The sequence below is a fragment of the Sus scrofa genome, chromosome 12, assembly GCF_054392235.1.
Source record: "Sus scrofa isolate SSC_HxYL_T2T_F1_AM1 chromosome 12, Sscrofa_HxYL_maternal_Yorkshire_Landrace_v2.0, whole genome shotgun sequence".
NCBI classification, from domain to species: domain Eukaryota; kingdom Metazoa; phylum Chordata; class Mammalia; order Artiodactyla; family Suidae; genus Sus; species Sus scrofa.
The window spans coordinates 10,511,704-10,528,988 of NC_139394.1; the positions used below are offsets into that span (position 1 = coordinate 10,511,704).

Here is a 17,285-nt window from a genome sequence, read left to right on the forward strand (position 1 = left end):
TGGATTGTTTACATGTCCTGGCTATTGTGAATAGTGCTGCAATGAACATGCGGGTGCATGTGTCTCTTTTAAGTAGAGCTTTGTCCAGATATATGCCCAAGAGTGGGATTGCAGGGTCAGCATTTTTCTTTACGCCAAAGAGGCTTAGCAGCCAGGGCGTCGAGGAGGTCCTATCTAGTTTGGTCAACCCTCCAAATTTAAGGAGCTAGGTCTAAGTTCTGACCACAGTTCCTGTTTGGAGCTTGTTTGGTTTTTGTTTCCATGTTTAATAGCATGAACACGTGAGGAAGCAAGATTGGATTTCAAAGCTGGTTCTGCCGTTTCCTAGCTTGGTGACACTGGGAGCTGCTCACTCTCTCCCCGTGGCAGTTTCTTCCCCTGTAAAGTGGGGATAGTAGTAGCAACAAAGGTAACTCCTCCTCAGGTTGATACTTAGTGTTCCAAACCTGTTAGCCAGCATTCAGGTTTTGACAGTGTGATGGGATCACATGATTTGCAACCTGTTACACAGTAACAGGTAGAAGAGTTTGAACCCTCCAAGGGACCTGACCTATCTTTTCATCTCCCACAAATGTCCACGAAGCAGTGGACCCAGAGGTTAAGGTTTCTGCGAAGAAATCTGAAGACTGGAGAAATGTTTACATTTCTATCCAAATCGAGGCCACTTTCATTGTGGTTTGCTCATAATAAACCCGACTCGATTGCTTAGTGAGTATGAACAGTTACTTTGCTCTGTACCCAGCTTGTTTGAAAGCTGTGCTTCTTTTATTAGCGGTCCATCTGAAAGGACTTAAAAAAGAACAAACTGTCACAACACTACAAGAACTGTCTCAGGAAAGGTGGCTTTGTTTGTGTAAGAGTTTGGATTGATCTGAGAAGATGAGGCATCCAAGTGCAGCACAAGAAAGATGATAGAGAAGAGCAGGACAGGAGGCAAGATGAGAAACTGGATGGCTTCCCACCGCTCACTGAGTCAGGGCATCACAGCCTGCCTTCATTCCTTTGTTTGAAGTAAATTCCCGGAACAGCAGACACACCCATACTCACATGTAAGTAGAAAAACACTTTCTAAAGCCAAATGAAAATGATTATCTGGAGTGGCTTTTCTGCTACATTCTATGCTTCCTAAATCCACCTTGACTGAATATTAAATCGACTGATGTCCAGTTTGGGGGAACTGTTACCCTCCCTGAAATCCAAAGGGAAATTGAGGCAAATGGAAAGGCCATGTTTTGTTTTAAGATTTGTCAAATTATAAGATGACGAAGGAATTTATTATTTGAACACAGAAACTTTGATAAATAATTCTCTTCTTCAAGAATTTATACTTTATTGCTGCCTGATGATTTTATTTCTTTATTTTATTAAATATAGTTGACTTACAATGTTGTGCCAATTTCTCCTGTATAGCGAAGTGACCCAGTCATATATATACACACATTCTTTTTCTCATATTATCCTCCATCGTGGTCCATCCCAAGAGACTAGATATAGCTCCCTGTGCTACGTAGTAGGACCTCACTGCTCACCCATTCCAAGTGTAATAGTTTGCATCTACTGACCCCAAACCCCCAGTCCATCCCTCTCTCTCTCCCGCCTCCCCCTCTGGCAACCACAAGTCTGTTGTCTATGTCTGTGAGTCTCTTTCCGTTTTGTGGATAGGTTCATTTGTGCCATATTTTAGATTTTAATAATGGTCTAAAAAGAAGATAGACTAGACACATTCTGTGTACGATACGATAGTCTAGTATAGAGAGCTGAGGTATTCCAAGTTTAGCCTGTCAGAGACAAATGATTTTTGTTTGGCCTTACTCCAGGTTTTCTAAGACCCAGGAGCTAAGAATAGTTTTTACCTTTTTAAATGGTGGGGGGAAAATGAAAAGAGGAAGAATACTTTGTGATGTGAAATTACATGAAATTCAAAGTTCAAGATCCACAAATGGTTTTATGGGAACACAGCCCTACTCCTTCACAGTCATTTACATACTGTCCATGGCTGCTTTCACCCTGTAACAGCAGAGTTCAGTGACCCTAAGAAGCTCCCCAGAGATCATCTGGTCCTCAAAACCTAAAATATTTGGTATCCAGCCCTTTACAGAAAAATGTTTGCAAATCCCTGAACTAGCTAAACCATGCAATTCACTATTCTCCAAAGGCAATGTTCTTTTCTGATTAATGATTAGCACATACTTAATTCCAACTCAGCTGAATTTCTATACTTTAAAATCCTATCTGTTTGCATACTATCTAGCAATCATTCTTTCTGCAAAAGAGTTAAAAACCTCTGTCCACACAAATACTTGCACACAGATATTTACAGCAGTTTTATCTATAACTGCCAAAACTTAGAATGAACCAAGACATCCTTGGTAGGTAAATAGAAAGTGGTACCTCCAGATAATGGTATGCCATGCAGTGCCAAAAGGAAATGAACCATCAAGTCTTGAAAATACATGGAGAAACCTGAAATGCATATTACTAAGTGAAAGAAGGCAATCTGAAAAGCCTACATAACGTGTGATTCCAACTATAAGACAGTCCGAAAAAGCTAAAATTAGGGAGGTAATAAAAAGCTCAGGGGGTGGTGGGGGGCAGAGGGAAGGAGATATGAATAAGCAGAGCACAGAGCATTTCTAGAGAAGTGGGAACACTCTGTATGATATTGCAATGACAGATATATACCATTATACATTCCTGCAAATCCATGGTATATGCAATAGCAAGAGTGAGCCCTAAAGTAACCTATGTGATTATGTGACTCATTCTTAGTAAATGTAGGTTCATCCTTAGTTGTTTTTTTTTTTTTTTTAAGTACCTTTCTGGTGGGTGATGCTGGTAATGGGGTAGGTTAAGCATACGTGGGAGCAGTGGGTATTTGGGAAATCTTCATACCTTCCCTCAATGCTACTGAAAACCTAAAACTGCTCTAAAACATTCTATCCTTCCTTCAAGGTTTCTTTTACTAGTTCCTTCCTTGCCTATCATAAATATCAATTCAGAGTTTATTTTAAAAATTACTTTTAAAGGAGTTCCCGTCGTGGTGCAGTGGTTAACGAATCCGACTAGGAACCATGAGGTTGCGGGTTCGGTCCCTGCCCTTGCTCAGTGGGTTAAGGATCCGGCGTTGCCGTGAGCTGTGGTGTAGGTTGCAGACGCGGCTCGGATCCCGCGTTGCTGTGGCTCTGGCGTAGGCCGGTGGCTACAGCTCCGATTCAACCCCTAGCCTGGGAATCTCCATATGCCGAGGGAGCGGCCCAAGAAATAGCAACAACATCAACAACAACAACAAAAAAGACAAAAGACAAAAAAAAAAAAAAATTGCTTTTAAAAAGAAAAAGCTTTTGAAAGGCTCTGTCCCTTTCAATCTATATGTCATGGGGTTTTGTTGCATGTGTCATTTCCTTCACTAAGTTTTAAATGCTCGTGGGTAAGGATGGACAGAACCTTATCCATCACTGAATTCAACGAAGTGTCTAGCACAAAACTGTAACACAAGAGGTACCAAGGAATGAAAGCTTTTGTTAAGTAAGCTAGAATACCATATTTGGAGACCAGACACTTATTGAATGACTGACTGACTGACTGATTGATTTTACTCTCCTCGACCCCTTACTTCGGGTTGCTGTCTTAATGGGCTTCCCTATCATTCCTGTGCGTCTTCATCTCTCCTAAGGTCCAAGACCCCCTTGCTACCCATATGCTCCACCCAAAGTCGTCATTACTAGATTGTGCCCTGGTTCTTTCTCTATCATCCCTGCTTTCAAAATTTGCCTTCATTGTATCTCATTTCCACCTGAAGAACTCTGTGTTTTACCATGTGCCAAGCCCTTCAGAATATATAGGAAAAGAGGCAAAGGCAAAGAAAAGAAGTTAACTGGAATTTGCTTCCTCGAGGAGCAATTCAGTTCAGCATTTTTATAAGCTGATGCACAGGATTTCAGCCAGAGACTTAAACAAAAACGATGAAATTGACTATACCATACAAAAGAGCTTGATACACTGAATGAATGGTGCTCACAGGTCAAGAGCTGCATTATCCTTCCCAGAGGGGAAAAAATGGGAGAATACCTTTAAAAATCTCTCTCGATATTCAAGTTATGTATGTTTATCATAGATGATATACATAAGAATACAACGGAGGCCACACAAATTAATCAGAAGCCTCAATTTCCTTTGACAAAGTTATTTCCAGTCTTTTCCCCTATTGTTTTAAGGGAAAAAACTGAGATTTATTATATATACTCTTTTGAATTTCACTTTTTAACCTTTGTCAAGGAGCTCTTGTCTTGAAGACAAAGAATGAAGCCCTCGCCGTGAAATTCCCAACATCTCTAGAAGAAGCAGAAGGAGCACAACGTTTGCAGCATGTGCTGGCTTCCGTGTACTCTTCAATCACACCTGCATTTACTGATTTAGGGTTTACTCTAAATTGTGGGCATTAACTGCAGCTGTAGCCTGATTAGACTTTGTAAACTGTCCAGCGTGCCACCTCCGTGATGCCACGCTGGGAGATGTGCCTGAACACTAGGTACGTCCTATTTCTCCACAACAAGTGCTTACATATTGAAAAGTCATCACCCTCCTCAAGGAAGCATGCCTTATGGGAATGGGAATGGCATCAAACACGGCTGATTGGATTTCAAAGGATGCCCATAGTCTAAAGACTTTCTTCTATGAACTCTTTCTTTGTTTCTCCTCGGGAAGAGGTGAAAGAATTACCTGACTTCTTCGAGCCCCCAACCCCTAACTCACTTCATGACCACATTGGTTATTCCATTAGGAAGTATTTCAGGGAGGTCGTGTCCTTGATTCTTCGATTTTTATATGGCAGCAAATCCTCCCCCACCCCCACCGCCATCCCTTCCTGTCCTCTCTCAAGCTATAGGAACGGATTGCAAAAAAGGTCCTCTCCTCCTCTCCGCCTCCTTCTCCAAGACAGTTTTTTCCTCTAATGCTTTCCTTCCTCCCCCCATCCCCCCGCAAATAAGAAATAAAAGCGGTATTTCTTTTGACAGCTGGTAACTAATCCCACCTTAGCCGGAAAGAGAACAGGAAGCCAGCAACGGAATTTTCCATTCCTATGTCTCTTTTAATCTTTTTCCACATCAGGTACTTTTCAAAAACTAGACATTTCCAGCGAGTCTGTCTATCTTCTTGTTTTGTCTACAAGAGCCACGTGGTCTTCGGTTCTCCTGCGCGGGCCGAGGGGAAGCCTGACTGATTGGATGTTTGTCCTCGGAGGCTGGAGAACTTGAGACCACGGGAGTCTCCAAAGGGAATATAACTGCAGTGTGGTGCCTGGGCTTATGCAAAGGGGATTTTTCCTGCTGTAAAGATAAACTTCACAGAGCTAGTCCCTCAAACCACAAGCCAAATGCCTCGTATTGTAAGGAGAACTACAACGCTGACTCTTACAATGTCTTTCTTGCCAGACCGCCTTCCTTGATTCCTTCCTTGCTCCTCCTCCCTCCTTTCCTCCTTGCTTTTCTGTTTATATACTAAAGGGCTCTGTGTTCAGAGTGTGTATGATAAGAAGTCGGCGTGGGCGGAGGGGGGTGATAATCAATTTTAATGTTTTTCCTGAAGGAGCAATCTATGTTAGCATTTTCATAACACACTGCATCTTCTTTCTCCCTTCCTTCCTCCCTCCCTCCCTCCCTCTTTCTCTCTTTCATCTTTTTAGGGCCACATGGAGGTTCCCAGGCTAGGTTTCGAATCGCACTTGTAGCTGCCTGCCTACACCATAGCCACAGCAACGCCAGATCAGAGCTGCGTCTGTGACCGGACACTGCAGCTCGTGACAACGCTGGATCCTTAACCCACTGAGTGAGGCCAGGGATTGAACCTATGTTCTCATGGATATTAGTCGGGTTCGGTACCACTGAGTCACGATGGGAACTAAAGCTGGTGGATTTGTACAAGAGCAGAATTAAATCTAGCTGTGTCAAATAGTGTCATTTCAACTGAAATAATTTAAGATGTCTATTGCAACGTGTTAGATTTGATATAAGTAACTAAAAGCATTGCTCTAAACTGAAGTCAACTTTTGTCTGAAATCTTCCAACTGTATATTTTTACTGTGGCATAATCATTAGAATATAAATAAAAGTCACAAGAAACAATTACTCAGTGGATATAAGTAGCAGGTACCTGTTAAGACACTTTTCAGGTGTTCTGTCATTTATTTTTCTCACTTAACCAATGGGGAAACTGAGGCAGGCACAAACATCTTAAGTTGTCCGCTCAAGGCCCCACGTCTAACACATGAAGGCCCCAGGATCTGAACCCGGCAATTGGCTGCAGAACTGGAGATCTTAACCACTTGTTTCCACCTAAGTATGAGCTGAGGAAAATCTTTCCTTAGTCTAACCAGTATATTGATTAGGGATCAACAAGGAACCCCAGACCCAATGTCATCAACCCCCAGGGAAAGCAAAATCATTGCGAATTATGGCACCTATCAAGCAGTGTTTGCATCTCTATTCCAAATAAGATCAGAAGCTAGTGCGAGAGGGAGATTTGACTAAGTCAGAGTGAAAATCTCAGAATCTGAAGTTTAGATTATGTCTCTTTTTGGACAGATTTAAAACTCAATGTAAATCCAATATATCAAGTAAATGTCTTTCTTGGTATACTTTTCCGTATGCTTATTTGGTAGGTGTTGAATGTGTTTGCTCAACTGAGAATAATTCCCACTTTGTAGAACCCTGCGGACCCTGCCTCAAGTACTCACAGCCCCTGGCGTCCCTGCCTGAGTTCTGGACCTTGCAGTGGATCTAATGGGAAGACCGCCCCCATCCTCTTCCAGGTCCTTCCAGACCCTGATTACACTTCCTTCCTGTTTCACATCACACGACTCACTCCTGTCATAAAGTTCTCTCTTCCCATTTGATATCTTTATTTGTTTAAATAAACTCCAGTCCCTAGGACTTTCATATCACTCACATAGCAAAAATGAACGTCATTAAGTTACACCAACCCCTTGAATCTTTTCACGGACTCTTACATCTATATATAGTAAAGCAGACACAGAGTTAAGATTTTGGCATTTTTCTAGAAGAAATGGAAGGGCAGGGAAGGATGGAGAGAGGGAGGATGAGGAAAAAGGATGTGATGGAAGGAAAGGAGGAAGGATCTTTATCTTTTAAATTTTAGAAATATAAAAATTAATATTAGAAATATATTTAGTTACAGAAATATATACTATAAATTTATAAATATAATTCTATAACTATATATCATAAATAAATATATATATAATATAAATTTGGAATTTGATTTAACACACACTGACTGAGCACCTGTACACTCCAAGGAATATACTAAACACAGCAGTATGAACTTGAATAAGATATGGTTCCATGCCTGCTCTCAGGAAGTCATTAGTCTAATAGGACAATTCAATAAGTGTACAAGTTTTTAAGAAATTGCTGGATTTTAGGTAATGTGAATACTTCAAAGAAGAACAAAGCATTATTTATGGAAACTTAGTAAGGACAGGTCCATGCATTGGTGGAGATGAGCAAGAGCTGCATGCAAGCGGTGATGTCACAATGAACCAATGAACTTCCAAGACACGGAGGAGGTTACGAATGTATTCTAAACCTAAAGAAACGCATGCACAAAGGCTGGCGAGGGAAACCCTCGGGGAAACAATACTGGTGAGGTTTGAGGGCACCTATAATGAAGCAAAGACTGAAAAAAGTGATTCACATCAGAGCCTGGAAGAACTTCATCATCAGATGAGGACACCGTACTTGATTTCAAAGGAAATGGGGAGCCACTGAAGGCTGGGGTCAGAAATGTGAATCCAGCCCATTTCAGTACAAGTTGAATGGCAAAAACACAGTCAAGGCAGAAGGGTGAAAAAAGGAGGTATAATTTAGAAAGGATAAGATAGTAATGAGTGTTGAAGTCAGTGAGTAGAAGAATTAGGCACATGTAAATGGAATAAAATACCTTTATACTATGTGGCAGCTGAAAAACTAAGCAGTAGGAAAAAAGTCAAAAATAATTCTGAGTGTTCATTATCTCAGGAAGAGTCTTCCTGAAGATTCTTCACTTGTTAATAAAAAGAATATTCTTCTATCGCGTCAACTACGTACAAGCAGTCATTTTCAGAACAACATCATTAGAGAAAATGTCAGGAAACCTGATTTTACTTCTGAACCGACAACTGACCAGAAGTGTGACCTTTGTCAAAACACTTTGATTTCTTGGGCTCTTCATTTTCTAGTATGCAAAATAAAGAGTTGGATGGCCTCTCTCATCTCTTTTAGGTACTGCAGACAAAGAAGGACAGAAGATCACTCCTACCACTCGGGTCTAAAAGGGTGAAGTCATAACTTACTCCAGCAGCCCACCAACCATGCACCTTGAGCGGAATTCAGGAAGGAAAGCAGGATAAGGCCCTCTGTGCTTTGAAGAAACAGATCCCTGGACAGGTAGGTGCACATCTTAGAAAGCATCTCCATGACCCCAGATTCTCACACCTTCTCATACATAGAAAAGCATTAAAATCATCATTTAAGAGATCTGTTCTTAGTGGTTAGCAATAGCATTTTGCCAAGAGATATGCTCAGCTGCCTGTATTTCCCAGCCAAGAAATTCATTTATCGACTGGCTTCTCCCCTACCTCTGTGGAGCAGTTTTCTCAGTACTAACTGGGTGACCGTCTCCCAGGCTACAGTCCTCAGTATGTCCCCCAATAAAACTTAAACTCACAGTCTCCTGTTGTGGGTTTTCCTTAAGTAGACAGTATGTAACTTTATTGTTCCATCTGCTCATAGGATCATGAAATGAAGCCACATCAGTAAGACTAGGGATAACGTCTTCTTTGTTCTGCATCACATACTCAACACCTAACACAGGACCTGGCCCATGCTATTGAAGCAAGAAATAGATGGGTCCCAGGCTGAGCAACTGTAACCTGTTCCCTGTGGACAGATAACTTCAAGATAAAGCGCACGGCAGGAGCAAGGAGGAGCTGTGTCTTGCGTGGATACAAGACAGAGACTATTTATTACTCATTCTTGAGGCCCAGGAGACCTCCAAAACCACAGAAAGATCCCTCTGGGGTCAGAGAAAGGAGAGGCACCAGACCACAGTATATCGTGTCAACTTCCCAGAAACCTGGGTGTTAGAATCCATCCTGGCTAAAAGATGCGAGTGTGCACACAGGAGAGGGCCCTGAGTCAGGCCAAATGTGGGCTCAAGGCCAGACAAAGCGAGATGATTGGCTAGAGGAAGCCGGAAAGGACTGGCTCAATTCAGGTGATTTAAATCACAGTGTCTCTCTCTTCCTCTCTCTGTCTCTCCCTCTCCCACCACCCACTGGAGCCTGACCGTGCTTTTCCCCACTTCTATCTTCTCTCTCTTCTCTCTGAATAAACGCTTATTTGCCTCATACCCTCAGTCTCTTTGCTGATTTCTTTCTCCAAAGGGATAAGTTCTGGGGAACAACATCAAGTGATTAGGGTGCAATGTTTTCACCCCATAGCCACCCGAGAAAAATATGTGTTCAATAAACACGTTTACTGATTGAATGTGTGAAAAAAATGGACTGATCAATTCAGTTTTAAAAAAAAATCCAAGTAGCCATTTGAAGTTTTAGGGTAAATATTTGGGTGGGATCATGCAGACAGTCAGACAATAAAAAATTATTGTCATCTTTATAAAGCATAAGGTATAAAGGCTATATATATAGCCTTCTAAGACTTAAAAGTTATTTGCTATTGCTCACATATAAATGTTCCCAGCAGTTATTAGTTTTCAAAATGGAAGATTTCCATACATTTTTGTATACTCTTATTACTGCCATCATATCTGTGATGGGGAAGGAGGAGGCACAGGTAGTTGTAGGGGTCCCAGAGAGGGACCACAGGTAGAGAGGGAAACTTAGGGCACTTCGGGAGATCACTGTAAGTTAACAAACTGCTCAAGAAAGCCATCAGAACAAGTCAGCCCTGCTTGGTAAGTGGAGGTGCGAGAATTGCTTCAGGTCTTTGGATGGATAGGATGAGGCCTGCATTCAGATTCAGATCAAGGGCTGGAGCTTGAGGACCGCCCTTCTGCTGATTTGCATACACTCCATTCTGGATACGGAGGAGGAGGAGCTACTACGCCGAGAATGGAAGAGGAGGTCTTTTCCGACCCTCACTCCCCTTGGATGATAAAACTATAGCCCCCCTAACCCTGGGGCAGAGCCTCCTTGCCTGCTTGCTTGCATCTGTCACAAGCGTCCTATCTTAATAAATCTATTTCTTGCCTATCTTTTTCTCTCTCGCTGAATGCCTTCTGCACAGAGGCAAAAAGAACCTGAACCTCGGTGAGTGCAGACACCAGGTAAGTGATTTTAATTTAACACTGTGTGTTTAAATCCCAGTCTGGATTTTGGCTGGCTTTGAGTCCTGCCGGGCACGTGGCTTCCAGTCCCACTCTGGGTGCTGGCTAGGTTCAGGCCATTAGTGCTGCCAGGTTCATCCACAGGTTCTCACCCTGCACTGCATAAAATATACATCTACCTACAACTGAAATGCATAGGGTTACCAAGAGATTTCACAGGCTTGGAAATACTGCATTTAGTTGTGGATTTGTATTGTGCTGTTTAAAGGCAAACTAATTCTTGACACTTTTTTTTTTCTGAGATAAATTGACTATATTTACAATGTTTAGTTGCTTCAATACTTTGTAAATCAGAATCCAGCTTAGAAAGCAACATATTTCATATTTCAACTATTTGATTTGATTTATACATAAGGGCAAAGAATGAAGGAGCCAAAATTTATCAGAATTGTATAGATGAACCTCTGCATAAAATTATTCTAAAAAGTTTATTTTGCTTAATGATTTCTCTTAACCTGATCTATGCATTTCAAAGATTGCTAAGGACCAGTATATTCTCTCTCCCTCTCTGTCTCTCTCTCACATACACACACATTACCAAATACCTGAATGATTAATATTATGTAAACAAGATACCTGGATGATAGATTTTCACTTCCAATAAAGACGTTTGAACAGTTCTATCTAATGGGTTACATACTATCCATGGCAATCCTTTGCCCACTACCCTCTTCTCTTTTTAAAAAATAGTATAATGAATTAGATATGCAAAAAACTACTTCTAAGTGTGATATTGTGATTTATAATAAGACCTCTTCCTGGCAGAGCTCCTAATACCCCTGGAATTTCCTGTGATAAGAGCAATAAACATGTCTTTTGTTATGTTAATGAGGTAACAATTGCTCAGCCCTCTAGTGAGGGCTGGTTGCCAGGGAAACCAACCTTGAGACTTGAAGGTCAGAACTACCTGTCCCATCCCCTTTAGCCTCTGGGGAGCTGAGAGGGGCTAGAGGTTGAATCATTTACCAGCAGTCAATAATTTTTTTGGGGGGGGGGCTTTTAATTAATTTATTTTAATATTTTATTATTATTATTATTTTGGTCTTTTTGACATTTCTAGGGTCACTCCCGCAGCATATGGCGGTTCCCAGGCTAGGGGTCTAATCAGAGCTGTAGCCACTGGCCTACACCGGAGCCACAGCAACGCGGGATCCAAGCCACTTCTGCAACCTACACCACAGCTCAGGGCAACGCCGGATCCTTAACCCACTGAGCAAGGCCAGGGATCAAACCTGCAACCTCATGGTTCCTAGTCGGATTCGTTAACCACTGAGCCATGACGGGAACTCTGATTATTAATGTTTTTAATAGTTATTTCCCCAATACAATTTTTTTTCTACTGTACAGCATAGTGACCCAGTTACACATACATGTATCCTTTCTTTTTTCTCACATTCTCATGCTCCATCATAAGTGACTAGACATAGTTCCCAGTGCTTCACAGCAGGATCTCATTGCTAATCCATTCCAAAGGCAATAGTTTGTATCAATTAACCCCAAGCTCCCCAACCACCCCACTCCCTCTCCTTTCCCCTTGGCAACCACAAGTCTATTCTGCAAATTCATGATTTTCTTTTCTGTGGAAAGGTTCATTTGCGCCTTATATTAGATTCCAGATATAAGTGATATCATATGGTATTACCACCGGTCAATAATTTAATCAGCAATGACTATGTAACAAAGCTTCCCTAAACCCCCACAAGGGTGGGGTTGGGAGAGCTTCCCAGCTGGTTACCATGTGTAGGTTCTGGGGCAGTGGTGGGCCTGGAGAGGGCCTGGAAGCCCCACCTTTCCCCATACCTCACCCTATGCATCTCTTCAATCCAGCTGTTGCTGAGTCATATGCTTTTCTAGTAAATGAGTGATCTAATAAGTAATGTTCCTCTGAGTTCTGTGAGCCACTCTAGCAACTTTATCAAACCCAAGGAGAAGGTCATGGAATCTCTGATCGATGACAGTTGGTCAGAAGTCCAGGTGATCACCTGAACTTGCAATTGACACTCTGAGTTGGAGGGGGCTGTAGGAACTTCTAATTGGTAGCCAGTCAGTGGTCAGAAGCTCAGCTAACAACCGGGCTTGCACCTGCTATCCCAAAGAGGGAGAGGGGGCAGTCTTGTAGGAGTGAACCCTTCGCCCGTAGAATCTGACGCTACATCTGGGTACATGGTTTCAGAACTGAGTTGGATGACAGGACACTCAATAGGTGTCTGGAAAATTGCCCCTTTTTGTGGGGACATTGTCCCTGCGATGTTGGAACTGGGTCTGGAAACCGAAAAGAATGTGGTGGTCTGGAACACTCACAAAATAGAGTAAAAATAATACCTTCAAAGATGTTATTTAAGAGTATCCAAGTAAGTCAGTATAGCGTATTCATTTCAGTAATTTATAAATCACGGAGAGTTAGGTTTTTTTTGTTTTTGTTTTTTTTTTTTGTCTTTTCTAGGACTGCACCCTCGGCATATGGAAATTCCCTGGCTAGGGGTTGAATCAGAACTATAGTTGCCAGCCTCCGGCACAGCAATGCCGAATCTGAGCCACGTCTGTGACCTACACCACAGCTCACGGCAATGCGAGATCCTTAACCCACTGAGCAAGGCCAGGGATTGAACCCACGTCCTTGTGAATACTAGTCACATTCATAACTGCTGAGCCACAACGGGAAGTCCAACCTTTTTTTTTTTTTTTTTTTTTTTTTTGTCTTTTTGTCTTTTTTTGTTGTTGTTGTTGTTGCTATTTCTTGGGCCGCTCCCGCGGCATTAGTCCAACTTTTTAAACAGTAAATTTAGTTCATATTAAAGCCAAGCTGTATATTGTTTATCCACCAAGTATTTTAATAGGTTCGGTGTCAGAGATCATTCTGTTTCCTAATAATGAATTTAGAATGGGGGCTCTCCCTTCTTCTGCAAACTGATATCTCCAGGGAGCGGGGGTTGGTAGAAGAAAGAAGGGTCACAGTGGGTGCCAGTGTGTGCCTGTGTGTGTGTCGGCTTTAGCTGAAAGCTAAGAAACGTAGTGAAGTAACACTCCTGTTGGTTACGGGAGCAGAGTGTTCTCGAGTGGGTGGGATGCTGGGGCTCTCCTGACAGTGGGAAACAGCCATGTGAGCGCTCCACATGCGGTTTCCGAGCCCACCTATCCTTCTCCGCTGCCCACAGAGCGGAAAGGCATGAAGAATATGCAAGATTGGACTTCTCCTTTCCACTGAACCAATTTTCACAAAATAGAACCCAGTGAAAGAAAGTACTGGGCTCCCCAAATGCATATTGAAAAGTAATCCATTTTTTCACTCATCAGATAACAACACTGAATGACTAGGGTAACCCAACTTCTCTTTCCTACGGCCTTAATGAAAAGGCCAGTTCATTCTATTTGGAAATGAGTGAGATGCATCGTAATGAAAAGCTCTGATTCTTGGCCAGGATTTCGCAAAGGCCATGAATAGCCCAGCTTAAAAGTTGAATTTCTTGTTTTCCTTCCTGTGTGGCACTCTTTGAAAAGGCAAGAAAATGGTCCATTTGGTCTTTGGAAAACCCATCTCTGAGTATGAGGCACTGCCAGCTGGTTAGGTTCATTCTGGGTAAATGAAGCCATGGGGGCATTAGGAATGAAATGGCTAAAGGACAAACTCAAAAATGAAGACAAAGTAACACATTTAGTTTTTTTTGCTAATACAGTGAGGGTGGTGAACAGATCCTGTTGGAGGACACAGCATCTCCAAAGCAGAGTCCTGGCACATTTGAGTGTTTAGTGTCCCACATGCTTGTCACCCATAAGTTCTCCTCTGTGGTCTAACAGTTCTACTACAAAACACATTCAGTGTTCTTAAAAATCACCATAGTCTGCAAAAACATAAAAATGAAAAGCAAAAAACAAACAAAAACCAAGGACTTACGGAGAAAACAGGGTAAGGGGCACAATACTCAAAAACTTCATCAGTGACGTATTATTAAAAGATAAAAATAAGGAGTTCCCGTTGTGGCTTGGTGGGTGAAGAACCCGACATAGTGTCCATGAGGATGCGGGTTTAATCCCTGGTCTCACTCAGTGGGTTAAGTTTTGTCCCAAGCTGCAGCATAGGTTGCAGATGCAGTTCCGATCCGGTGTTGCTACAGCTGTGGTGTAGGGCTGTGGCTGTGGTGTAGGTCTGCAGCTGCAGCTCCGATTTGACCCCTAAACTGGGAACTTCCATATGCTGCAGGTGCAGCCCTAGAAATTAAAAAATAAAAAGACAAGACCCTGATAAAACAGTGGAGTGTCACTGTTTTATGCATGGTCAATATTAAAGAATGCATAAATGCTACAGTGAACACAGCATTTTGCCTTGGGAAAGGCCTGAGGTTTACTTGGGGAAGTGGGCATTGGAAGAAAGGTTTGCAGTTTGCAAGTTATTGAGAAGTGGTGGAAGGAGGGTTCCCTGAAATCTGATGGAAGTAGTACTATTAAATGTAGGTAGATGAGCTCATAACACATTTGGTGAACTGAGATGGCCAGGGATAGAGAGAGAGAGAGAGAGAGAGAGAGAGAGTGAGTGTGTGTGTGTGTTGTATTCCTCTGTAGCTCTGCTGGCTTGGGTGCAGTTTTTTCACTCACCTAGTATTTCTTGAAAACAGAATCACAGGTAGGCCAACAGGAAGCTTGTTCAAATGACATGTTATGCTCAAGCAAACACATTATGTCCAATTGTTCCTTAATATATTAAATGCACTGGAACTAATCTGCATGTTCAAAACAAGTGTTATGGCAGAACTGACTGTATCTTTTCAGGTTATGCTTATTTAATACCTAACAGTCAAATGAAGAGTTCAAATTTTTCTTAACTCTGTGAAGGTTTCCAAACAGCTGTTCAGGGTTGTGTGGACATATGAAATCACCTTACTTCTATGTGTTTTTCTTGTCCCCAAGAGGACCATAAGTATGATAGAGTCAAAGACTGTTCAAGAGCTTCTGATAGGATGGAGCACCTTACTGACTGATCGTGTTATCTTTTTCTGCTCATCTTCTTTACCCCAACTCTGGGTTTTTTTTTTAATTCTTCTGTTTGTTCCAGATTTTAATCAAAGCCTTTTATAGCATAGCATATATATAGCATTGCTACTGTTATATTCTGAAAATGTATCCAGCAATTTCTTACCCTTGAAATGTTCTTTTCTTGCTTCACTTATTTGGATTTTGGGTTATTCAGTGTGTGTGTTGCCAATTCTCTGACACTGGTTTACTTACATAAATAATGCAAAGCAAATGCTTTTCAATACATCTCATCTGGTTTTTCAATAATGGGCAAAGTTCAGAATATCCTCTGTCTAGGAATCTTACTTACTCTTTGGAAAGGATTTTACAAAGATGCAATGTAAATATAAAATAACAGGAACACCCACATCAGGTTGGGCCTCTTTTTCATCATGTTTTTAATTAATGCTAATCCAGAAAACAACCTACAAAACATGCATCCACATATGCACAATGCAAATCTTCTTATACATATCCCTTCTATGATTAAATTGATTCCTGAAGAATTGGCTAAGACAATCGGTACCAAAGGTCAGCTTCAAAACTTCCTCTGCCCCTGAGAATGTTTTGTGTTAATAATATGCATTTGTTTTATAGTCACTTAAGAAAGCCTCTTTTAGGTCAAACTAGAGAGCCAAGATTATAACAAGGGGGAGGAGTTCCTATTGTGGCTCAGTGTAAAGGAATCTGACTAGTATCCGTGAGGACACAGGTTTGATCCCTGGCCTCACTCAGTAGGTTAAGGATCTGGCATTGCCGTGAGCTGTGGTGTAGATCACAGACGCAGCTTGGACCCCATGTTGCTGTGGCTTTGGCGTAGGTCAGCAGCTACAGCTCAGTTTCGACCCCTAGGTTGGGAACCTCCATATGCCACGGGTGCAGCCCTAAAAACACAAAAACCAACCAACCAACCAAACAAACAAAAACAAGGGGGAAGAGTCTACCAACTCTATAGAGTTAAATGAATCCAGGCTTCTAGAAAGAAAAGAAAGCCAAGTTTTTTTTTTTGTTTGTTTGTTTAGAAAGGTTACTAAATGTCTCAGTCTCTTGATATTTTATCCCGAAGCCTACAAACAGAAAGCTGTGCCATCCAAGGACAGAGGCCATATATTGATCTGGACAGGATGATAGATGAGGAACAGAGGAAAAAGCCAGGCCTAGGATCACAGTTAGAAACCCAGAACAAAACAGGGAAAATCGATTCTCAAAGTTAATAAACTTGCTAAACAGAGTTTCTTTGCCATTAAAAAGGACAAAATTTTTTTTAACTTCTTCACATTTAGGGCAATATGTTTCTTAATTTTCTTGACCATAATCTAGTAAATCTTTAGCAATCACTCAATCCCAGGGCCTTCCTGGGGAACTCTGCCTGAATCACCATCAAGGAGTCATGTGAGAACAATATTTGCTTTCTAGAATTAAAAGGAAATCAGCAGATGTTTCATAGAGGGAACATGATTTCATTGAAGGTATTAAACCCTTTTACCTACATTTCTTTGAAGACAAATGTTTCTGTTTCCTTTATGGAACCAATATATTTTGTTTTCTCAGAGTAACACTGTACAATTCTTCCATAAACCACTGATGACTGGTGAGTCACCCTTTTTTTCTTCCCTAGAGTTGAGAGATTAACAGAGCCTGAAGTCTGAATGTTGTATAACTGTCCCTACTCTACCAAGATTTCAGAAGTTTTAAGCAAAGAAGAGATCATGATTTAAAAAAAAAAAAATCTGATTCTTTTAAAAGTAAGAACACAAACTTCCAATGCTCTCCCTTACTGAGTTATTGCTGTCATTCTTCATGGGAGATTTCTCTCATATGATTGTAATTCCCAACAAAACTGAGCTATTGGAACACAGCATCAGGGCCTGCCT

At 41.5% G+C, this 17,285-nt stretch overlaps 1 protein-coding gene and 1 long non-coding RNA gene across 6 annotated transcripts in view; one reads left to right on the forward strand and one right to left on the reverse strand.

The window, feature by feature from the left end:
* Positions 1-17,285, reverse strand: part of KCNJ16 (potassium inwardly rectifying channel subfamily J member 16) — a 499,644-nt gene that overhangs the window by 79,858 nt on the left and 402,501 nt on the right. The window lies entirely within an intron of this gene.
* On the forward strand, positions 517-11,027 carry LOC102166398 (uncharacterized). The gene is made up of 3 exons (XR_002337049.2): positions 517-1,049; positions 8,280-8,444; positions 8,790-11,027. It is a non-coding gene; the product is annotated as an uncharacterized LOC102166398 (long non-coding RNA).